Here is a 25,579-nt window from a genome sequence, read left to right as displayed (position 1 = left end):
GGGAAAGACATTCTCACGACTGCACAGATGACAAGAGCCCAGGGACCCAAGATCTTGTGCTGTCTTTAGCAGGGAGAAGATACCAGAACTCAGATCCTTTCTCCACGTCCCCAGTCACGTATAACAATGAATCAAGTCATGCATTCCTGAAAGGCAAAATGATTAAAAATAAATAAATAAATAAAACTTGGTCTGATTTCTTTTAAATGAAACATCTGTGGGGGAGCATAGAAAACTCAGTGGGTATATATAATCCCAGCACTCAGGAGGCTGATGCAGGAGGATCACGAGTTTGAGATCCTGCCTCAAGAAACGAAATAATCATGAGCCATCGCAAATAATGCCACACTTGTGTATTCACCATGCAGAATATGAAACAAAACATTCCAACCACAACTGAAGTCCTTTTGTGCATCCACTTCGCTGATAATTTCTTGTCTTTTCATGTCAAGACTTATTACTGTTTTCTCCGTGTAGGATACTATTCTAATTTTATTTCAAGGGACTTATGATTCCTCCTCTTCCTCCAGTATTATTAAGGTTTATCTACATCCTGTTTGTGTTTATGCCTTTTCTTGACAGGAACCCCCGGGTTCCACTCAGAAATACCTACGCCATAGCTACAGCCCAAGACTGAACAGCATATTTCCCGTCTGAAGGCAAATTAAGGCGATTTTCCTCAACCACTGTCAAAAGGTCTCAGGGACTGCTTCTAACTAGACTGTAGATACATGGTTTGCAGACTAGGGCGAGCTCTCTCTGGGACTGCAATTCAGATCCCCTGAACCCATGAAGGTCCACCTGGGATTCCAGTGTCAAAGTGTTCAGAAAAAGAGCCAGACCATCTTTGGAACAAGCTGGCTAGTTAGACTAATCTGCATTTGCAAACTCTGTTTCAACTGAGAGACCCTACTTCAAAGAATAAAGCAATAAAGCGGTCACACATGCACGCACACATGCATTAGTACCCGAATGTACGCCTGCACCTACACACATGCAAGTACACATGTCATTGCTATTTTTTTATTTGTTTGTTTCATTTTGTTTCATTAACAACTTCATCAATTCCAGTATTTGGAGTTATGTCTGACTGAAACGCAAACCATCCTCACCTCTTTTTGGATCACAGGCCTTTGTTTTTTGTTTTTTTTTTTTTTTTGCTTTTGTTTTGTTTGTTTAGGCCCACGTGTTTTAGGATATCAGGGTCTTTTTCTAAGTTCTAGGGCTATAAGTAGTAATTCATAGTAATTAGAAACCGAGGTTCAAAAGCCAAGATACAGTGGCTCACACCTGTAGTCTCACCTTGAGAAGTTGAAGCAAGAGTCTTGTGAGTTCAAGGCCAGCCTGAGCTACGCAAAGAGGCTAGATTGAAGATTGATTTCTTCAGACCAGTGTGGTAGTATGTGGCTGTAATCCCAGCACTTACGAGGAGGATGCAGGACCACCATCAACACAAGGTTAGCTTCAGCTATTTAGGTACTTAGTAAGTTTGAGATCATCCTATGTTACACATGACCCAGTCTTAAAAACATTCCCCCCCCCCCAAAAAAATTTCCCCAAGGGCTGGAGTGACAGCTCAGGGAAGAGCCAAGAGCACATAATGTTCCTATCGAGGCCCCTCGTTCAGTTCCCAACATACACACATCAGGGGGCTCACAACTGCCTGTGTCTCTGGTTCCAGGGAATGCAACATCCTCTTCTGGTCTCTGCAGGCACCTGAGTCTACATGAAGCACACAAACTCACTCAGGCACACACTCGTGCACACAAGTTATTTTTTTATATTTATTTATTTATTATATATACAACACTCTGTCTGTGTGTATGCCTGCAGGCCAGAAGAGGGCACCAGACGCCATTACAGATGGTTGTGAGTCACCATGTGGTTGCTGGGAATTGATCTCAAGACCTTTGAAAGAGCAGGCAATGCTCTTAACCTCTGAACCATCTCTCCAGCACCTCATACACATAAGTTTAAAAAAAAAAATTTTAAGCTGGGCAGTTGCAGCACGTGCCTGTAATCCCAGCACATGGGAGGCAGAGGCAAGTGGATCTCTGTGAGATTGAGACCAGCCCGGGTCTACAGAGCGAGTTTCAGGACAGGACAGGCTCCAAAGCTACACAGAGAAACCCTGACTAGAAAAACTATATATATATATATATATATATATATATATATATATATATATATATATAATAACTTTCTAAACGTTTCCTTTGTTTACTGATTGTACAACCTTAGATGAATTACGAAAACAGTCTTCATCAATGTCATAGTTATAGCTAAATAATACGTAAGATGTCCCAGAGCTGGAGTTATAGGCAGTTGTGAGCCACTCAGCATGGGTGCGGGGACTGAACTCAGGACCAGTGGAAGAAATGAGTGCTCACAACAGTGACAAGACACCCCTCCAGCTTCATAGGATAATTTTAATGTTTCTGAGTCACGGAATTCACCAGTGCAGAATAAAAGCCTCCTGAAGGCCAGGAGTATCATGCGTTTCAGTCACACAAACATCCCTAGCATGGTACAGGGTCTTTGGCATGGCACATGCCCATGTAGTCAATATGGGTTTAACTAAATTGCCGGAATTATAGACTCATGAAATTTCAGGCAGCGCCCCCCCCCCCCGTGTGTGTGTGTGTGTTTGTGTGTGAGAAGGAGAGAGAGAGAGAGAGAGAGAGAGAGAGAGAGAGAGAGAGAGAGAGAGGTATACCCTGTTACTTGTCACCAAAATCACCTTGGCAGACAAAACTTCTCAAACTGTCCCTGCCTACACACTCAGACATTGTTGTGTCAGGGGTTAGCACAGTGGAATCCATGGCTCCGGTTAGTTCATTCAGAAGTGGGCTCCTGGCACAAACCAAACCAATCTTAGTATTTTGAGGAATCGAGACAGGGTTAAGACTGGTTAAATGTGGGGGCTGGAAAGATGCCTCAGCGGTTAAGAGCATTGCCTGCTCGTCCAAAGGTCCTGAGTTCAATTCCCAGCAACCACGTGGTGGCTCACAACCATCTGTAATGAGGTCTGGTGCCCTCTTCTGGCCTGCAGGCATACACACAGATAGAATACTGTATACATAATAAATAAATAAATAAATAAATAAGTATTTTTTTAAAAAAAAGATTGGTTAAATGTGACCTGGAGGCTACGTGGCAGCTATGCTAGGTGCCCTCTGAGTAGCACATGCAGCAAGTGAATGAGGGGGAAAACGAGGCCAAACGACCATAGAAACAGACCAAGGACAAGCCCCAGAGGCAGCAGAGTGTGAGGAGCTCCTACTTTCCAGTTCCTGACAGTTGGAGAAGTCAGGTTTTCTGGTAATAAAGCCTCTTTCTTCCTTACTTCACTCTGAGCGAGGAGGAAAGATTGTTAGAGACCGTTTGTTTGTGTGTTGGTTGTAATTATAGCCATGTATTCTAGGCAAACCACACCTTACTTGCTATAAGCGTAACATGTATTCATAAAAACAATCACTTTCAATACAGTAAAAAACAAAACAAAAACCCACCAAGGGACCAATCCAACCAAACACACAACTCTGAAAGCTTTGGACACTTCCATGAGTAACAGACTGGATGATCCTAGGGGTCTCCGGTCTACCTTTCTCTGCTCTTGGCAGCCATTCTGATCCTCTCTTCTGGCTTCTCTTCCAAATCAGTTTCGAACGACCTCGCAGTTGGCTTTTTGTTTCTCTTTGAGGTTCGCATGCTCAACTCTAAGAATTGGCTGTCCCTATCGACCTAAAGCTGGTTGGACTTCACATCTAAACGGTCGCAGTAGCACACAGAGACCAGCTGGAGGAAGGCCATGTCTGAGGGCCATTGTACAACTGCTTCCACATCTGCAGGTCCTGGCGTGCCCTTCTACTACTGTCTGCTTTCCATTGCATGCTGTTGGAGGTCGGGTGACTGCATCTGTTTGAAGTGCGTCTGTAGGACTCTGAACATGGATCCGTATGAGGCTTGGAGCAAGGAAATAAGTTCAGTCAAGTGTGCTCACAAAGTGCTGATGGGTGGAAATGTTGGAAGAGATGTGTGATCGTGTAAAGGGACTGCTTCCGAATTTACCTCTGAGCTAAGGATCATCTGAAACGTTCCCACACTCAACTGCCTTCTCCCTGCTCTGAGCAAAGACCTGCTCGTAATGGTAAATCTCTTGTACTTGTCACTCAGTTGAGTTAGCTGTTTCCATATTAATAGGATTAAGAATTGTTCACTGTGTATTCCTCCTCTAACATGTCTTCCTCTACTTTCCTGGTATCTATCACTGTACACACACACATGTACACACAGATGCACACACACACACACACAGATGCACATACACATGCCCACACACGAGCATGCACGCACACACACACACACACACACACACACACACACACACACACACTTTCATTTGAAACATTGAGTCTGGAGCCTTCCGTATACTTGGCCAGTATCTTCAAGGTCACTGATGTTACTTCTTGTCTCTGCTGTGTGGGAGCCAGAGAGTGAGTCACCAGGGTGAATGCTGCCTCTGTAATACTACCAGATTGTGTTTGTCTCCACTTCAAAGCTCCTTACTTTAACAGAATAGTATTTCTCCATCCCGCCCACCCAAACAGCAGTCTGGGTGCTGAAAAGCAGCAGTTACATGAACAACATTCTTCTTTCCTTAGGCCTTTCCTTCCCCCACCTCAGAACACTAGCAAGACCTTCAGGGAAGCCATGAGGCCTCAAACTAGCCAGGTTTGGCCAACTAGAGAGCACAGCTGGGCATCTTGTTTAACCCTCCCTCTTGCCCTCTTGTCCTTCCTCCCTCTTCTCCTCCTTTCTCCTATCCTCTTTCAGTTTTATCACATGATACTATAACTACACCTTTCTTGACCTCTCTTAATTATTTCTTGTCTCTTTAGGTCTCAATTGCCTTTTCTTTTCCATTCATGAAAGAGTTTATGATTCTGAGTTTTCTGAGACACGAAAGACAGACTGGGGGGAGTGTTTTAGACTCAGAATCTAGAGAGAAAGAGGGAGGGGGAGAGAACAAGAGACAGAGAGAGAAAGAGAGACAGACAGACAGACAGAGAATCTTTCCCACTTCCACGATGTCATCATAAGGTTACCTGTATTAAACTCACGACATTGATATATTGGCGTATCTGCTGCACAGCGGCTACCACGGAAGGGAGGGTCAGTCAAGGGGACCCAGCCACAGCGATAATCACTTTATATTCATATATCAATTCCCATGACTTAAAGAAGCTGCACTAACTTGGTTTTGAGACAAGGCTTTGCTATGAGACAAGAGTTTGGTATATAACTCGGGTTGGCCCTGAACCTATGATCTTCCTGCCTCAGTCGCTTAGTCACAGAGATTACAGTTGTGAACTACCAAGTCGCCTTACTCACCTGTGAGTATGATGAGATTCAGAGATTTGAAATCACTTGCCCAAGACAACAGACAGTAGCAGAAATGAGGAAAATGGTCATGTAAGTACCAGGATTATGCCTTTTATTGTTGTTAGTGTTGAGTGAGAGATCGGGCCTTAACCCATCTTTATTTCCCAGAGTTTCCATGGGCATGGAATTTTTATTTCAATTTATGGAATACACAGAAAGAGTATACTTTTCTCTGATCCTTCTTATGTTACTTGAGGCCAAGGTGACCTCTGGCTGTTGCCCGTGGTGTTTGGACTTACCTTCCCTGCACTAACACAGCACATCTTAGATTTTCTGCATATCCTCATTCATGGCTGTGCATGCTAATCAAGTGTCCTCTAGGCCTAAAAAATTGACGCAGCTTACTAGCCATGCTGGGGCATTTGCGGGGAGAAAGAAATATTATTAATAGCCATGCTGGACATAGCAGGATGCATGGCTATCTCCTTGGGACAAAGTATAGTGAAGCTGATGTCTCCTGTGGACCAGGAGACTGCTTACAGTCCCGCCCTAACAAAACAAGAGAACAGAGGTTGTAGAGGATGGAAGAGCCACCTGCCACCTTTACATGGCTCTGGGGGTTGAACTCTGGTCACCGTGCCTGTTAAGCAAGCACCTTTGCCTGCTAAGCCATTTAGTCATCCCTCAACAGTCATTTTAATCAGTTAAAATTACACTTATTTATTTATTTATTTATTTGCGGGGGGGCATGTGTGCATATGTGTAGAAAGCAACTCCCAGAAGCCAATTCTCTCTATCAACCCAGGGGGCTCTGGGGATTGAACTCAGGTCTTTAGGCTTGGTGGCAGGCACTTTTTACCGGCTTAGCCATCTTGCTGGCCAAATCATTTTTAGCTTAACTGTGGATCCCAGCTCTACTCTGGATATGCTGAAAATATACTCTGCGTGACAGGCTTGGGTAACTAACTGCATTTTAAACGCTTCTTAAAGAAAAAAAGAAAGAAAGAAAGAAAGAAATCATCTCTTTATCAAAGTGATACCAAATATTTGCACACTCATTCTACCCTGAGAGGTGCGAAGGAGGTTCCTGCTGGAGTCAATTGCTCAACTGTTTGCAACATTAGGATTTCTTCAGCGATGCCATCTCTGTGGCCTTCATCACTCACTATTTGAATCAAATAATTTAAACCACATGAGCCTTTTCTCTATTTTTTTGGGGGGGGGAGGGGTCGGGGTTGCTGTGGATTGAGCCAGAGATCATACATGTTAAATGTGTGCTTCCCCATAAAGAGACACTTTAGTATCTTAAACTATGCTAACCTTGTAATTACTCATAGCATAAATTCTTAGGGATTCTGAGCCATGAATATATACATCCATGCATATACATATATGTATATGTACACATATGGCTAAGAATATATTCTTAGCTTCTTACATTGGATTAAGAAAAGAGAACATTTCAGTGCTTTCCGATCATCATAGTAATAACAGTTGTCCTAAAATGAACAACATACGTGTCAGTTATTCGCATACAATATCCCAAAGCCTGTAAGAAGGCAAGCAACCTCTGCTTTATATTTGGGGAATCCCCAGCTTAGAGAAGTTGGGTGACCGGCCTGAGGCCATTCAGCTTGTGCCTGGCAGGGCTTGAAATATTTGGGGAACTCTGTAAGCACTCCGTGAATACAGAAAAATGGTTATTGGAAGGCCACGTCATGCGTTTGAGCCAGTATGCCCTTTGGAGAACAAACCCTAGACACAGAGACCTGAGTGGCGGCGGCGAGACGCACCGAGTCGTTTCTGTGCTATAGACAGCGCCAATTACCGGTTCGCATTTGGGATAGCTTGGGGCGCGGCTAAGTGTTTTCCAGGCTAGCCTGGGGATTTACTTCTCTTTTGTTGGCTGAGCTGCTGCACCGCTCTTTATTCATATTTTCAAGGCAGCACAAGCGCAGCGAATGTTCTCTAATTGCGCTCCCTTCCTGCAGTACGCCTGCTCCTTCTGAGCTCCGCGGGCTGGTTCCATACGCAGCTCGTGTGGGGAAGGGCTGGTGGCAGCTGCAAGTTGGTGTGTGACACATTGGGTAGTCACATTTCTCTTCTCTGTGGCCCTCCAAAGCCCTTTCCAACATAACTTTTCCCCATCTGTTCTCGTTTGCACTGCATAATAGGGGACAGGTTTTGGAACTTGGGATTCAGAAAAAAAAAAATTAAGAGAAAATAAAAATGAGATGGAATTTGAGTAGAAAGAAACTCACTGGTTTCCCCCCACCCCTCAATTGCTGGGATCATTACCAGAGTATTAAATCGATCAAGTTTTTGTCTACTTGATTCCTTTTACAAGGGAGTGAGGAAAAGGAAGGGAGAGAGAGAGAGAGAGAGAGAGAGAGAGAGAGAGAGAGAGAGAGAGAGAGTTCTCAAATTGCTTTCAATTGTCTGCACAGCAATAAGACAGGCAAGCATGGCCGAGCCGGGACACATCCAGCCTTGCCCATAACCTGGCTTAACTTTCCTCATATTTGTTCAGCTCCTTTAATAAGTGCATTAATTGTCTCATGCCCTGGGTTCCTCCTCCGAACAATGGATGCCAGATGGGGAGCTTAGAATATCTACGACCATATTCAGAAGCATCACAAGACCACCTCTGTGTTCTACACGATCTGGGAAACAATGCAAACACCACATTTCTACATTTTGCCACAATCCATTTTTCTTCTGTAAACCGGGGGGTGGGTGGGAGGGGAGGTGAGGAGGCAGGGGGCGGTGACAGCCAGGATACTCCCAATTTCACAGATATCTCGCTTAAGCTGAAGCTAACAAGGGCGTTTAAGTTTGAAGAGCGAACACATTTAAGGAAGAATATTCCGTAAACAATAAACATGAATATGACAAAACAAAAAGGATACAAGAAAGCCTGCTGAGGAAGCAATTAGGGGCTGGGGGTATGGCTCAGCTGGTAGAGTGCTTGTCTCTCATGCAGGAAATCCGTCCCCCTGTCCTACAAAACCAAAATAAAATCAAATAGCTGCGCATGCTGGCGATGCCTGTAATCCCAGCTCAGGATTACAAATAAAAGGGGATCAGAAATAAAAGGTCATCCTGGAGGCAAGTTGGAGGCTAACCTGGGCTACCCAAGCAGAGTGGTGTTTCTTTCATTCTTCTCTTAGGATCTCTAAGAAAGTTTTATGATGGGTCAGCCGTAAGTTCCCAGTGTGACATTACTCATAGACCTGAGGTCACTGGCTTGGCAGGAGTTTATAGTCCTTTGAGGAGGCGTGCAGCCCTCCTTGACAAGCCCATGAAAGGTCATGGTTTCCTTGGGAAAAGATATATTCTCATGCTCCCACAAACCTGCTAGAATTTCTGGGTCCCCAAGATAATTTAGCACCCACCCGCAGACTCCTGGGAAAGCAAGGAGCATGTATTCATGGTTGTGTCTGCCTGCTTTACTATTTTCTTGGGTTCCTAGGTCAGTGGTTGAGTCTTTAGACCTCGTTTTCTATATTTCTGAACGCCATCTTCCCTTCCTCTTTGCAGATGCAGGGAAAAACAACCCAGCGTGCTGTCTGTGCTGATGAGACAGTACACACAGCGTTTACTTCCCAGCCTCGCCCATGATGGCTTTCTCAAAACCCATATATACTACAAAGATATCTGTAGCCGAGACCTCTTCTTAGGTTTTTCCAGGTCAACTCCTTTTTGCTTGGGAGGTGCATCTCCCTACTGCATTAATGTAGAAACTCTGAGCGCCTCCATTTCTTGGGTGCCTGTTACTGACTCATCCAGAGACGGGAACCTGTCACAGATAGACCAATTGGTTTTGCGTACCAGAACCTCTGAAAAGAATTACAAGGTGTGAGCCAGGCTAGGCTTCTCATTTGTTAATTCTGTACAGAAGAGCCAGGCCCACACGGGTTCAATGACACAGCTCCCCCCAGCAGCTTCTTGGGAGGTAAATATTGTTTTGATAATCTCTTATGCATCCTCTCTCCATATTTCCCATAATTCTCAACCTCTTTTTCCCAAGTTCTCTTACTCATGAGAGAAGGGTGATGAGAGTCAGAAAAACTATCCTTCTTCAATCTAGGGCACACAATTTCTATGTAAAGGAACCTTTTTTGTTGGTAGTGGTCATTGAGATAGGAGCTCAAACTCACTGTGTAGCTGAGAACGCTCTTGAACTCCAGATCCTCCTGTCCTCCCAAGCGCCAGGCTTACAGCACCATGCCCAGCACAGAAGAAGAATGATAAACAGATGCATTTACTGAAAGCACGCAGGCGCTGGGTTATGTTGCTGGAGGTTAGATGCATGTTCTCATTTCATATCTCCACCTTCCTTTTGACGCAGGTAGAATGATCCACTTCCCTGTGCAGATAAGGAAACTGTTGCATAGACAGAAAGTTCTGGAACCAACTGCAGCATCAATACTATTCTTTTTTTTTTTAAACTCCCTAAAATAATTTGGTTTACTTCACTCATTTTTGGTTGTTAAGTCTAGGGCAGGGATTTGCTATATGGTCCATGTGGCGTCAAGCCTGACACCATCCTGCCTGAGTCTCAGCCTCTCCAATGCAGGGATTCTAAGAGACCAAATGTGGCCTCTTCAATTTTGAATAACTAACTTATCACATAGTCTGCAGCTCTGCTCAAAACATTAAAACGAGGACCCAGAGAAATAGCTTAGAGGTTAAGAGCACTTGCAGCTCTTCTGGAGGACCCAGGTTTGGTTCCCAGCACCCACAATGCAGCTCACAAACACCTGCAATCCCAGTTCCAGGGAATCAACTCTGCAGGTACCTGAAGGTGCACACCAATTCATTCGGGCACACACTCCAGTTCCAGGGGAGATGCTGCCCTCTTCTGACCTCTGCTGGCACCAGACACACATGTGATGCACTTACATGGAGGCAGGCAGAAAACTCACATATATAAAATATATTAAATAAATATTTTTAAAAGCATTAAACCACATTGCCTTCTTCTTTCTTTTCCATTGTTTTCATGTTCCTACTCTATGGCTGGGGATGGCTGTGCAGTAACAGCCAACAAAGAATGTGCATACTTGGTTTTACTATCTTCTCTTTTGACTGATATTATGTGGCTTAGTATTTTCTTGCCCTGACAGGATTCTTTTTGTTTCATTTACCAAAATATCGAGATGTTCACCTTGTATAATCCAAAAACTTCCTTATTGCAGTTTTCAAACGTTCTGGCAGTCAATGTAGCGATGGATTATCACTTAGTAACAAAATATGTTATGCTGCTGAACACTTAGGTCATCTCCACTTTTTGCTTTTCTGTTTGGTTCTGCAACAAGAACTTGGCACACACCACCTTACAATTAAACATCTGTAGACACTGAAATACATTTAACAGATACCAAGTATCTACAGCATAGAGCTACGAGGCGAAGTGTGTGTGCATTTATAATTTTGCAAGGACATTTCAGGCTGCCCCCCACAGACTTTGGACCCCCCTACCACACTGACCATAACACGAGAGCGATGCAGTATTCTTTGTGACTTCAGGCTCTCCTACTCACTTCTGAAAGATTTATCTTCTCAAAAGTATCTCAATGATGATTTATGAAAAAAATACAGAAGCCGGGATGTAGCTCATAGGTGGGGCCTTTACCTAGCAAAACCCAGTGCTCTTGGTTCGGTTGCAACCAACACACACACACACACACACACACACACACACACACACACACACACAAAGATGTGCACACATACATGTTCTCTCTCTCTCTCTCTCTCTCTCTCTCTCACACACACACACACACACTTTTGCTCTTTTCCTCCCTCCCCACCTTCCTCCCTGCGTGATTAGTTTTATTTTCCCCTATAGTGTACTCCCCCCCTTTGCTTAGAGCTCCCCCTACCTTCCAAAAGAAGCTGAAGTTTATGAGCTTAGAACCTTGATCAGGTTTGCTTAAGGGCTCTACTAGCAAGTAGTTGATCTTCAAGCCTTGTACATTAAACCTTTCTATGGAGATTTTAGTAACACCTCCCTATTCCCCATGACAGCAGCAGCAGACTGGAAAGACCCACCACAAAGTTCCTTGCCTCCGACCTTCCTAACAGCAGCCACACATAACCCAACCCTTGTAGATTCTCCCCATCCTTTTTTCTTTCTTTCTTTCTTTCTTTATTTCTTTCTTTCTTTCTTTATTTCTTTCTTTCTTTCTTTCTTTCTCTCTCTCTCTCTCTTTCTTTTTCTTCTTCTTCTTCTTCTTCTTCTTCTTCTTCTTCTTCTTCTTCTTCTTCTTCTTCTCTCTTACATCCTTCCTTCCTTTTCTTTCTCTATTTTTTTTTTGACAAAGGGTCTCACCATGTAGTCTGTTGCCTGTCCTAGAATTCACTAGGTAGACCAGGTTGGCCTGGGACTCAGAGATCCTCCTGCCTCTACCTCTCCAGTGCTGGGATTAAAGGTGTGTTCCACCACACCCCCCTTTTTCTTTTCTTTTTAAGGACAGGGTCACTCTATGTAGCCCTGGCTTTTATGAAACTTCCTATGTAGACCAGACTGGCCTTGAAGTCAAAGTGATGTGCATGTGAGTCACTGACCTGACTCTTTAGATTCTTTGGGAGGCTAATGACTGGGGAGTCTAAAACAGCCCCGCCTCCACTCGTGGGAGAAGTGTCTGGGAACAACAGAAACAAATTCTGGAGAACCCTTGTGTTCATGTGCATTTCAGATTTACAAAACACCCAAAGGAGCAATCAACATGGCCCGGCATGGTGGAGGCACAGCCTTTAATCTCAGCACTCAGGAGGCAGCGGCAGGAGGATGTCTGTGAGTTGCAGACCTGTGGAGAAGGGGAGGGGTCTGCATAATGAAGCCTTGTCTCAAAAGAGGGGGCAGACAAGATGACGTAATTAGCTGTGACCGAAATTTGATAAATCTGTCTAAAACCTGCCCTCTATGATCGACTCAATAAAGCATCTAAAGGACGAATAGAGACAGGCCTCACTCCCTCACACTCCTTTCCTCTGGGTGGTTTCCCTGCCAATCGTTCAGGCAGGAAGAACCAGGAGCAATCTCCTCTTTGTAATGACAAAGCTTTGTCTTCCAGGCAACTTAAGTTCAGTTCTAAAACTTTCAAATGTGGCTTTGCAAGCTTCTGTGAGTCAACTGCTACTGAATCACACAAAGGGGGCCTTTATTAATAAGCATATTCTGCTCATTGCAGAGAAAATGAATGCCTCAGAATAATTCGCCAAATATTTAACGAGAAAACAGAAGAAAAAAAAAACAATGCGATAAACAGACAAAGACGTGATGAGCTGTCTAGGTAATTGGTTGTTTCTGTGCACCTGGTTCCAAAGACAATATTTAATGTGTAATCTGTTTCATCTGCTCAGGGAAGTGAGTGTAACTCTACCCTCTGGATCACATCTGCATTAAAATGAGGGGAGGCAGAGTCTCATTGCCGTGCGTGGAAATTTATGCACACGCGTTGCCTTTTTACATGGAGACAGCAATTATACCCCTAGAAATGCAGTCTGTGGGAGAAAATGACATATTCAAGGCTGGGGAACAAAAGCCTAAAGCTAAGGGGACATTAACGAGGTTGGGAACCCTCTCTCAACAATTAACATGATCATTTACAAAATCTGCAGTCTATAAAATTATTTTTAAAACATGTTTTTCAAAACAATGTGGCTTTCTTTTTTGCACTTCCCTAAAAAAAATCATTAGCAGTCATAGAGAATCTGTTTAACTACTCCACACCAACAAATATTTTAAACTCTCATCAGAGATATCTAGTGATTAAAAAACACCAAAGTGGTAGATGACCATTGGCTTAACAGTCCTGAATGAATGGGGTGGGGAAGGAGGGGTGGGGGGGAGGGGGAGGGCGTGGGGTGGGAGTGTGCCTAAGACTTGCTCACGCTTATATCAGAAAGTTGTGTTTGGAAACAACAATCCTCAGGCAGGTTTACACAGAAAGGAGGGAGGGAAGAAGGGTGGAAGGAAACAAGAAGGAAAGAAAGAAATGAAAACTATTAACTAATTTAAAAGAAATCATTTGTTGGGTGATTCTATTAAAGGAAAAAAAAAAGCCACTGAAGTGGGTTCAAGTTTTTGCTTCTCCCATTCTCTCTGGAGACTTTACAGTTGTGTTGCTTGCCCTTGCTGCCCAGCTCCTTGCAGCAGTAGGGTAGGGATGTGGAGTGAGACAGGAGAAATAATGTATGAAAGAAGCCAGTCAACAAAAACAGACTCGGCGTTCCTCTCCACCTGCGCTACCAATAACAAACATTATGTATGACGAAGGGCAGAGATAAACAGGTGGGAATGGCGAACGCTGTGCAAATGACCTTTACAGGGTCATGTGACTCCTGGTCCAGCTCTTTTTTGGGGGGACAGGGTTTCTCTGTGTAGCCTTGGCTGTCCTGGAAGTCGCTCTGGAGACCAGGCTGGTTTTGAACACACTGAGATGTGTCTGCCTCTGCCCCTGGAGTGATGGGATTAAAGGTGTGCGCCACCACCAGCCAGTTGGTCCAGCACTTCTGAGCTGTACCAGCCTACTTTCATTCTCTAGAGAATCTTATTTCTTTTTTCTTTTTCTAAGCATTGGTGTTGAACTACATGTGTTTGTGAGGGACCCGGATCCACTGGAACTTGAGTTACAGACAGTTGTGAGCTGCCATGTGGGTGCTGGGAATTGAACGTGGGTCCTCTGGAAGAGCAGCCAGTGCTCTTATCCACTAAGCCATCTCTCCAGCCCCTCCTTTTCTTTCTTAATAAACCTTTCCAGGACCTCATCATGTGCTCCTGCTATTGTTAATCCTTGGAACACAAGAACCTGGACATCTCAGCAGGTCCCCTTCCCTACTGTGACTGGACCTTAAACATCCTTCTTTCTGGGCACATAGAAAAGTCACATTTTGGGCTGGAGAGATGGCTCAGTGTTAAGAGCATTGCCTGCTCTTCCAAAGGTCCTGAGTTCAATTCCCAGCAACCACATGGTGTCTCACAACCATCTATAATGAGGTCTGGTGCCCTCTTCTGGCCTGCAGACATACACACAGACAGAATATTGTATACACAATAATAAATAAATATTTTTTTAAAAAAAGAAAAGCCACATTTCAATACCACCTGTTTTCAAGTATGACTTATATCACCAACAAACTATATCCCTCCTAGACTAAGATAGAGCACGATGAGTTAACACAGTCGACCAATTGTTTTACAAGTTCTCAGGTTTTTAATGTTTGACCTTAATATTTCGTGTATTTGTATGTACTGGTAATCTGTAGTAATTTGTATGTACATAATTTTTTTATTCGTCTTTTTTTTCAAAATATGAGTGAACACTCTACTTTTATTACTTTCATAGGAAACTTATCATTTCATCTTAGGAAAGCTTGATTTAAAACCATTTACATATTTAGAATGTATGCATGTATTTGAAACTTTTATTAAACAGGAACATAAACATTACCAATTTTTCTTTTGTTTTCTTTCCTTCCTTCTTCTAAGACAGTCTCACCATGCAACCCTGGCTGGATTAAGTTGGCCTAGAACTCATAGAGCTCTCCCCAACTCTGCTGGGATTACACTTGTACCACTATGCCTAGCTTCTTTTCTAATTACCGATCTCTTGAAAAGGAAAAAAAGGTAGAAGTTATATTAAATCTTAAATCGTTGCCATTATTTTGTTCCAAAGGTCTCGTAGTGATGATAATGTTACAATTTTTGCTTTATTCTGAAAAAAAATCAAGTATCTAATGAAAACTGTTGTGAGTATTGCTACCAATGCCCAACTTCTTTTTTTTTTTTAAAGATTTATTTATTTATTATGTTTACAACATTCTGCCTCCATGTATGCCCACATGCCAGAAGAGGGCACCAGATATCATTACAGATGGTTGTGAGCCACCATGTGGTTGCTGGGAATTGAACTCAGGACCTCTGGAAGAACAGCCAGTGCTCTTAACCTCTGAGCCATCTCTCCAGCTCCCAATGCCCAACTTCTAAGTGGGTGAGAGTCACGTGGGAGCAAACGATTCTTTGTGGAAGTGTTGAGTGGTTTCTGAGACAGGGTTTCATACAGTTCAGCAAACCTCCAACCAGTTATGCGGCTTAGAAAAAGGGCCTTGAGTTCCTCAGCCACTTGCTGCCACCTCCCAGGTGCTGGGATCTCAGGCAAGTGTCACTACTGTAGGTTCTGAACACTTGTCACCAAATCTGTGCTTAATTTGCCAACAGGAATGACAAACCCTTCTTTTTTAAAAAATATTTATTTATTATATATACAATATTCTGTCTGTGTGTATGTCTGCAGGCCAGAAGAGGGCGCCAAACCTCATTACAGATGGTTGTGAGCCACCGTGTGGTTGCCAGGAATTGAACTCAGGGCCTTTGGAAGAGCAGTCAGTGCTCTTAACCACTGAGCCATCTCTCCAGCCCCCTTTAAATGTGTAGCCCAGGCTGGCCTCGAACTCGTGATCCTCCTGCCTCTGCCTCCTTCAGCAAATCCTACCAGCGTGCGCCACCACTACCGGCTAAACTAAAGGTTGGAGAAATGGCTTAGCAGTTAAGATCATTGGCTATTTTTTTAAAACTTTTTTAAAAATTTTATGATTTATTTATCTTTTTATTTTATGTGCATTGGTATGAAGGTGTCAAATCTCCTGGAACTGGATTTTCAGACAGTTGTGAGCTGCCATGTGGATGTTGGGAATTGAACCCGGGTCCTCTGGAAGAGCAGGCAGTACTCTTAACCGCTGAGCCATTTCTCTAGCCCCCAAACCCTTCTTAACAGCGAGGTAACTTCTCCCATGGAATGCACATTAGAGCACATGAGAGGTACCGGGGAACAATTTCTGGATGGCCATTTTCTTCAGTAAACTGCTTTTTCCTTGCCCTTTTCACCAAATATGTAGAGCTAACCACTGCTTCCTCTTTGCTGTGAGGCCAATCCTTTCCCATCCCAGCCTCTTCTCCACGACAAAGAGAACTAGGTGCTTTCAGAGTTCACATCTTGAAACTCTGGCTTCTTACAGGTCAACGACATAATAACAATAACAACTGGAGAGCTGTTAGAGTGGGACACTTGCTTCCTCCATTCCAGACTGGGTGTCTGGGTTGGACCCTAGAGGACCTGTGCTGTCTGTGGTGCCCTAGGAGGAACTGAGTCAACACACTCATCGGTTTGAAAACTCAGATTTGTCAACGAGAAAATGGAATTGAGATCGGAGCCATTTTCTATTTTGGCAACATTCACCTCAAGACTGGGGTTATATAGAGATGACTGAATTTAACTGAACAAAATTTATCTAGCTACTTAAGAAAACCAAAGATCATTTGATACTTTTTCCCCCCTATTATTAGTGGCAGATAGTATTTCAGGAAGTTGCAATGAAGTAAGCACATAGTTGCTTTATCCAAGGAACTGCGCAGCTGGTCTTCCTTGTTCCTTGAAGTTTCTTCGACAATAGAATATACTCCTCCAGAGCAGATGAACAGCCCTGCTCTGAGGATGGAGTACTAATATTCAACAGTTACTGATAGATTAGAATCTCTATCTTGTTCTTACTTAGCAAGCAAGAACCCCCATACTGTTCTTAATAAAAGTAACACCAATACCACAACAGAATAAGCAAAGGGCATTAATTGAAAGGAAACTGGAAAACTACACAATGATGTGTGGACACAATCCGGTGTCATTAATGATAATCAAATGAGTTCAGACTAAAACAAATTTGAGGGGATGTTTGTGGTGCTGGGGATTGAACCTCAGGCTTCACATGAGGCAGGCAGGTGCTTCTCTATGTTACCAGAACAGATCAAAACAGTTCATTTTAAAAATTCCCTGTTGGACTGGATGGGGGTGGCCCATTTCTTTAATCCCAGTACTCAGGAGGCAGAAGCAGGAGGATTTCTGTGAATCTGATGCCAGTCTGGTCTACAGAGTGGGTTCCAGGACAGGTTCCAAAGCTACAGAGAAACCCTGCCTTGAAAAATTGAAAAATCAAAACAATAAGAACAACAGCAACAACAAAAGACCCCCCCCCCAATTTCCAATTGACAAGGACAGGGTTGGAGACAGTGTAACAAAGCATGGTGGAAGACCCCTGTAATTTCAGGGTTTGGGAGTCAGAGATAGGAAGATCACTGTAAGTTTGAGTTCAGCTTCTTTTACATAGTGAGTAACAAGCCAGCCAGGGCTGCAGAGTGAGACCCTGTCTCAAATAAAATAAAATAAAATAAAATATTAAAAAAAGAGAAAAGAAAACTTAAACACATTAATAGAAAGGACTCAGAAACTTAAGAATCAGAAATATGATCAGGATTGTACTCTTGGAGTTCTGTTGTCCTAAAGAAATAATGACATGTGCCCAAAAGTTGTGTATAGCCAGAGATCTTAGTCACACTCTCAGAGAATATCTACGGACTTGGACAAATACTCAGAATACAGCCAGAAAAGGAAAAGAATCTATGTGTTCTTATACATAATATGTGAATATTAATACAAAAGACCCAGGTAAAATTATCCCAATTATTTACTTACACTGTATATAGCAAAAATAATCTTACCTTCTTGGAAATACCCCTCTTTGCAGCAGGAGAGAAAGCTCAGTAGTTTAGAACGCTAGCTGCTTTTCCAGAGAACCCAGGTTTGATCCCCAGCCCCCACATGCTGGCTTACAATCAACTATGATGCCAATTCCAGGGGAATCTGACAACCCTCTTTTGGCCTCTGCAGGCATTGTAGACATGAGGTATATAGACATACATGCATCAAAACACCCATATACAAAATAAGATCATTTAAAAATGCTTTTCTCTATGCTTATTATTAAAGTCCATGTGACATTTTTACTTTTAATTTCCAACACATTTGTTTATTCTTATTAATAACTATTGTGAAAAATAAAGATATAAACCAATAATAAAAAGTATACAGTAGAGGATCACTGGTATATACAGGGTTCCACTTGGCAATGAAGGTGATTTGAAATTGATTTGCAGTGACGATTGGATTGAACACTTGAAATGGGTCATGTGGACAGTATGAAAATTATTGCTCAAGGAGTCTGTAAAGATGGCTCAGTGGTTAAGAGCATGTATGGCTCTTCCAGAAGACCGAAGCGAGCTTTCCAGCACCCATGTCAGGCAGCTCACAATGCCTGTAACTCCAGCTCCAGGGAATTCACTGTCTTTGGCTTCTGTGGGCATTTGCACATATGTACATATGACTGCACACAAACACACATACACATGGTTTAAAATCAAATAAATCTTCAAAGGGAATTTCAGCTCAATATCATTTCTATTAAAAAGGTGGAGTTTGGAGCTGGGTGTGCAGGCACATGTCTTTTTCCCAGCACTTGCAAGGCTGTGAATTTTAGGCCAGCCTGGTCTGTAGTGAATTGTAGGCCAGCCCAGGCTACATAGTGAGTCCTTGCCATAAACAAACAAACAACCAAGAAGTAGGGGTTGGGGTGCATGTGGCTCTGTAGTTGAGTGCTTGCCCAGTCTGCCCAAGGCCCTGGGTTCAATCTATAGTGCATGCACTTGTATGCATATGTATTTCTCTGTGCACGCGTGCATGCACACATACACATGGTACAAAGATTACCTGCACTGACACAATCTCAAGAGCATCACTGTTGGCATCTTTGCGCATAGGCCTCTACACTCATTTCTGCACAGCATACACGGTAGTCTAAAAAACCTCAAAAATTGGGTCACGGAATGCATACCATTTAAGAAAGCATTTTTTTTAATTACAACATGTATAATTTCATAATCAGAAAGTAAAATTGGACCAAAGGGTGGTTAGGGGAACCAAACTCTAGCCCCAGCCTTGCCTTAAGTAGTTGTGAAACCTTGAAAAGCTGTGTGTTTCGGGGACTAACTTTTCCAAGGATAATAGGCAGGGATGGGATCAGAGCAAGATCTCTGGAAGCTCCCAAGCCCCTAAGAGGATAGCACAGTAAAAATAGTCTCAGGAGTAACAATTTTATTGTAACAGAAAAGACTGTTTATCAAAGGATGACTAGTGAACATCCAGATACATTGTGACATTAATTAAAAACAAAATGCATAGAAGAGCGTATACTATGTTACCAGTTGTGACAAAGCAAAAGAAAACACATGTAATTGTTCCTATTTCTAGAACGTTTCTGAAAGGATACATGGCAGCTGGCAAGGAGAGGAAACTGGTTTTTTTGTGCTTGCTTTGCTGCAGTCTGTCCTTTTGTCCTTGTGTACGTTCTATCATTCACTTGCTCATGGGTTTGGGTGTTGTGATTGAACCCAAGGCTTTGAACAAGGGCAAGACGAGCACTGTGGTACAACCCAGCACCTTGAATGATCTTTGCAAACGCCACCAACAAAACCACATGAAGACAAAAACCTTGGCAACAAGGCCTATGGATGTCTTGTGTAGCTAGAGCTAAAGAATTCACTTCCTCCCCTCCTCTGTTCCCTTTGGCCCCCTGCGCTCCCCTTCTTCTCTCTTCCCTTTCTCTCTGTCCTCTTCTTTCTCTTCCCTTTCTCTCTCTCTCTCTCTCCTCTCTTTCCCCCTTCTCCCCTCTTTTTTCCTTCCCATTCCATAATTCAACTAATAAATATCCAATTCTAGTCTGTAAAAAAAAAAAAAAAAAAAGAATTCTCTTCCTGGTGTTAACCCAATTGATCACTTCCCTTTCCATGACTGGTGAGACCCACATGGTTTGGACATGGTCCGGTGACCTCAAACTCCTCCTGTGGTCATTTCCATCAGCCTTCATCCCACTGGGTCCAAAAGGCTTTCTGGGAGTTCCTGGAAATCTTTACTCTCAGAAAGGTCAAATGCAGGAATTCAGCGAAAGTCTGGGATTTCAAAACTGAGAGGGCTCCAAGATGCAGCTGAGCCCTGGCTCCACACCAGAGGAGAAGAGTGAAGGCTCTGAAATCTGAAGTTACTTGCATAAGGTCACATGGCTAGTTCTCCACTATATGTAATTAACCTTAGTAGCTGCTCTCTGGAGTTTCATTCAAAAAAAGTAGGTTAATAAAAAGGAAGTGCCTGCATTTTAGATATGGTTAGAATTGGGGCCACATTAGGCCTTAGAAAATTAATTTGATTTCTTATCTATGACAATGTCTTCACAGTGCAAACGCTCAGAGAAATATCAGGAAAAGGAACAGTCTCTAAAAACGAAAAGCCACCCGATTCAGAGTTCCATCACGCTGAAATTTGAAATGTATTTGCTTAATTTGATGAAGAAATTGATTTCATCTTCCTAACCGCATTTATCCGAGGGACTCATGGGACTGGATTTTGAAGCCCACATCTAGACAATGAAACTACATTAACCATAGTTAAGTAAGTTAAAAAGAAAAAAAAAACTCTAGGAACTTCAGAGTTAGGACCTCAGGAAAGACTGAATCTAGCTGTCAAGAATGCTGGGAAGTCAGTCAGGAGGAGTCTGAAATGTCAGCCAAGGTGGCAGAGCCTTGGGAAACAATTTCCTTCTCAAAGAAAGAAAGAGACCTACAAGTAGAGTGTGCGCGCGCGCACACACACACACACACACACACACACACACACACACACGCCAAAGCTGAAACCTCAGTGCCGCACCTCCCACTTCAGGACTACAAATCCATATGCATTCTTCACCAGCGGGATTCTGTTCCATGACTGTCAGATCCTTTGAAAATATGTGCATTTCTATTTTTATAATGTTTATTATTTCGGCTTATTAAACTCATGCTATAGAATAATTGGAACAGAGAGACCTGGAAAGAAAGGATCAGAAAGCACATTTCTGGTGTATGGATGGCGTCTCCAGATTGTTAGACAGGGTGTCTGTAGCCCAGGCTGGCCTGTCACTTACCAGGTAGCCCAGGCTGATCTCAATCTTGCAGCAATTCTCTTGCCTCAGAAAGAAAGAGACACCCAGAAAGAGAGAGAGAGAGAGAAAGAGAGAGAGAAAGAAAAAGAAGAGGAGGGGGGGGAGAGAGAGAGAGAGAGAGAGAGAGAGAGGAAGGAGCAAAGAAAAGGAAGAGAGAGAGGGGGGAGGCACTCAATTTTCTGAAATATTTTTTTGTAGAGTTGTGTGTGTGTGTGTGTGTGTGTGTGTGTGTGTGTGTGTGTGTGTTGACAGTGTCTTCCCCTGCTTCCCTCCACTGTAATCATTATTATTATTGAGACAGGGTTTCTCTGTGTAATACTGGTTATCCTGAAGTTCACTATATAGACCAGGCTGGCTTCAAATTCAGAGAACTGCTGTCACTGCCTCCCTAGTGCTTGATTTAAAGGTGCGTGTCATGACCCACGACATACATACTTTTTGAACGGGGATCTCTCTGAATCCAAAATTCACCTATTGGCTAGACTGGCTGGTCAATGAGCTCCAGGGATCTTCTTGTCTCTGCTGAGCCAGAGCTGGGGTTTCAGGGTCAGGCTCCTGATGTAATGCTGTGATCTAAGCTTACGTCCTGATGCTTGCTCAGCAAACCACCCATTGGGTCATCTCCCTCTTGCTCCTTTTGTCCTTTGTATCTCTGTGAGAGGGAGAGACAATTATGGTATGATGGAGTCAAAATGTATATTTTCAATTTAGAACTCATTGTTGGCATCTCCAAAGTTATAAGATGATGGTTATCCTTTTAATGAAAACCCTTTTGGGTTTGATGCTTATTATTTTCTTAGCATAAATTCTTGAGGAACAACTATAGCGTCAAAGGGTATAAATATTCTTAAGATGTTGACATGTATCACCTAGTTATCTTTTATAAATTATTTTTCAGTTTGCAATTTCCTCAGAAACTATTCAGTTTTACCAACAGAAACATGCTTAGTTATTGACAAAAGCTATGCAATATTTGCATAAACTATTTATTTGTATTGTATTGATTTTCCTTCAGTATTTATCACTTTATTTATTTGCTTATTTGATTTAAGACACAGTCTATGTAGGTCCAGGAACTCCTTATGTAAACAAGGCTGGCCTCAAACTCACAGAGATCCTATGTCTGTCTCCCAAAAAGAATACTATCACTATGCCCTGTTGGTCTTTTTTCAGTTTCTCCAGTTCTTAAAGGATAAACATTCCTAATTCTCACACATAATCACTTTGTTTTTCATCAAATTTGACTTTTAATTAGAGGGCCCATTTTGTTGATTTTAAGTTTTTTGTACATCAAAATTTTTAACACTTTTGGATATACATTGTGAATAATTTCATTGTTACCCCCTAATTTGATTATTCTTTTAAAAATTTTGGGGATGAGTTTTACATAGTCAATTCAAATCAATTATTATTTATTCTATGTTTTCTATTTAGAAAGTTATTTCTTTCTAAAGATAAGAATTTACTTACTTTTGCTTTCAACTAATTCAGGGTTTAAAATAATTTAACTCTTATCTTGGTGGTACTATACATCTATAGTCCAAGTGACTGAGAAAAAGGGGTCTCCTGAGCTCAAAAGTTCTAGACCAGAGTGACCCCCCACATTCTATTTATTCCTTGTATAAATATTTTAGAACTGATGTTAGCAGACACTAACAGAATTTTTCCAAAGTGCCTCAACAGGGTTTAATAAACAATCTTTCCCGCAAGGCTTTGTAACACTTTTTTTTCTTTTAAACCACAGTTGGCCCCAAATTATACACTGGTGTGTCAGGCAAAACTGTAACAATGCCCGGCATGAAAAGTGGACAACTTCAGGAAGTCCTGTGTGGTACCCACACTTCATTGAGTACAGTAGTTGACCAATAAACTCATATGAAACACACAACTAATGAGTCACAGAAGCAGCTGGAAAATTTAAACAAGCAACAATGTTCTTGAGGATTCTCATTGTTTCCATTTGGGAAGGAAGGTGCTAAGTCGGGGCTTTTAGTGGTCACGTTAGCTTGAGGTCCTCTTCTATCTCCCACTGTCAGGATCAAGTCATTTCCCTCTTTAGATCACGGCACTGGTTTTGTGATTAATTTTGTCACAACATTAGGACTAAATTTCATATCGCAAAGCCTTCCAGTTCATGATTCTCCAAAAACAGTTACGATGAAATGGGTCAGTTTTTTCCTCACACTTGAGTGGTGTACAGACACCTTTAACAGGTAAAATAATTCCTATGGATTGCCAATTACACTATTTTTATTAAAGTGTCCCTGCTGTTAGAGGTACATAACAAAAAGGCTGTGGTCCAGAATATGCAGGATGCTAATTAATTTCTTTAATATGACTTTCTTTTCACACGTTGTAATTACAGCAAAGGCACAAATCTCCTGAATTAGGAGATCTTGGGGTGGGGGCAGAAGAGCAAGTGCCCCCATTCATGTCTGACAAGAGAATCTGGAGACTCACTGCACCTCAAACCCCAAGGAACCCTCAAAGCCCTTTCTCTAGGCCATGTGAATGCTCACCCAGACTCCAGCGCTCAATTTAAGTGGGAATAGTCACTAGTCCAGATATCAGCTAATCTGCATATGCTTGTGACCATCAAAACCATATGAGACAGGGACAAATTATAAACCCAATGCTTAAAATCACTTTCTTTAATGATACCATCCTGTTGAGTAGAAATGTCTATTCCCATCACAAACAGGATGCTATTGCTAGGAAGGAGGAAGTAGTCTTTGGTTGTTTGTTTTGCTTTTTAGCTGTCTACAAGGATTTTATATGTTCACCACTGATTCAACAGACTATCCGAATCTGTTCACTTCTTCAACCAGTAGCCTTTATTTTTCTTCTAGAACCCTCTAGAAGCTGAGCTGCCGCACACTGTCAGGATCTTTCTCAACGCTTCCAGTCCTAGAGCATCTCGCCAACATTATTTGAGAGAATTTGTTTGGGGAAGTTGGTAAGCCTAACAAAACTGATGTCTGCTTGATGCATTTAAATAAAACATGTTCTTCTATCCCGTCACAAAATGTAAACTCTGGAACCAACAGGAAATGGCTTCAAGATACAAATGACTCAATTCAGCTATCTAAATATTTTAAATGAAAAGAATTAAAAACATTACAATTTCTGGCAAGTATTCCTTACAACCTCGAGTGTGGAAAGGATGTGGTTATTACTTGTAGGATTAAAAGCTTAACAATAAAAGTGAAGCCGTCTGCAAAATCTTATGGAATAAATTCCCCACATTTTATAGAAAAATAGCGTACAGGACTCTTAGGTTGCTCAAGGCCCTATTTCCTAATAGTTTTTGAAATCTGTTGACTTTTAGAAATGAACATGTTGATCTGGGCGTAAAGGAGGAGGATATGAGGAAAACAGAGAAGGTGCCAATTCACAATGCAGCAGGAAGTTAATTAAGAGGAGTCGGGCTCCCTGAAACATATGACTGAGATTGGAGAAGCTTAGACTGACAGAAGATTTATTTCCTCCAAGTTGCTCTAAGGGTGTGATTTCTCTCTCTCTCTCTTCTTTCTTTCTTTCTTTCTTTCTTTCTTTCTTTCTTTCTTTCTTTCTTTGTTTCTTTTTTCCCCACTAGGATTAAATCAGTGGGTTGGCTCTTGGGGTGGAGGCCGTGATTTCTAACGGGGCACTTTTGTACTCCAGAGACATCTGGTTGTCACTGTTGTGATGGGAGAGGTGTCCTACGGAATCTGGTGAGTACAAGTCAAAAATGCTGCTAAATATATTTCAACATGTAGAATGGCAAACCAGTTATCCAGTTCAAAGTACCCACAGTGCCAAGATTGAGAAATCCTGGAACAAGGTCCCTATGCCAGAGGGCTTCGCCCTATGTGCCCAGGGCTTGTGAGAAGTTGTATCTTTGCCTGCTCTCTTATTTAACATATACACATGTACACACAAAGTATAGTACAAGGCCACAGGTACTACACAGAATCCTTCCGTACAACCTCACAGAACACCGGGTAGTCACAGGAGAGCTGTTAGAAGGTCTTGAGCTAGCTCCAGAAAGAATACAAGGGACAGTAGCTGCCCAAGGCAGGTCAAGCTCCCTCAATTCACCTGTCTACCTTTCAGCAAGCCTTTATTAAACTAAATTCACACGCATAACCCCGCCAGGCATGACGATATAAGACAAACAACCAAACCCGCTCACTGCCTGACCTCCTGGAGGGGACTGTAAACGTTTGGAGGAATAAAAGCATAGGCCAGCTTGAAGAGGTAGCTGCATTGGAGCTTCACAACCACTGCCTGCCATTTCCCCCTCTTGGGTTAAAAGTATGTCCAAGGTCAAAAACAGTGAGCA

General features: G+C 42.5%; 2 long non-coding RNA genes across 2 annotated transcripts in view; both read right to left on the bottom strand.

The window, feature by feature from the left end:
- Window positions 1-25,579, bottom strand: part of LOC146890433 (uncharacterized) — a 43,894-nt gene that overhangs the window by 17,028 nt on the left and 1,287 nt on the right. Inside the window, exon 2 of the long non-coding RNA XR_014998844.2 lies at window positions 21,691-21,907. This is a non-coding gene — a long non-coding RNA (uncharacterized LOC146890433). The remainder of the gene's footprint in view (window positions 1-21,690; window positions 21,908-25,579) is intronic.
- Window positions 5,324-10,185, bottom strand: LOC125394952 (uncharacterized). Its single transcript, XR_007230383.3, has 3 exons — window positions 9,546-10,185; window positions 8,295-8,386; window positions 5,324-7,575 (listed from the first exon to the last, which is right to left on the bottom strand). It is a non-coding gene; the product is annotated as an uncharacterized LOC125394952 (long non-coding RNA).

The sequence above is a fragment of the Myodes glareolus genome, chromosome 21 (assembly GCF_982192425.1).
Source record: "Myodes glareolus chromosome 21, mMyoGla1.1, whole genome shotgun sequence".
Taxonomy (NCBI): Eukaryota; Metazoa; Chordata; class Mammalia; order Rodentia; family Cricetidae; genus Myodes; species Myodes glareolus.
Note: the sequence above shows the minus strand (reverse complement) of the source record. Positions and strands in the feature narration are given on the sequence as shown.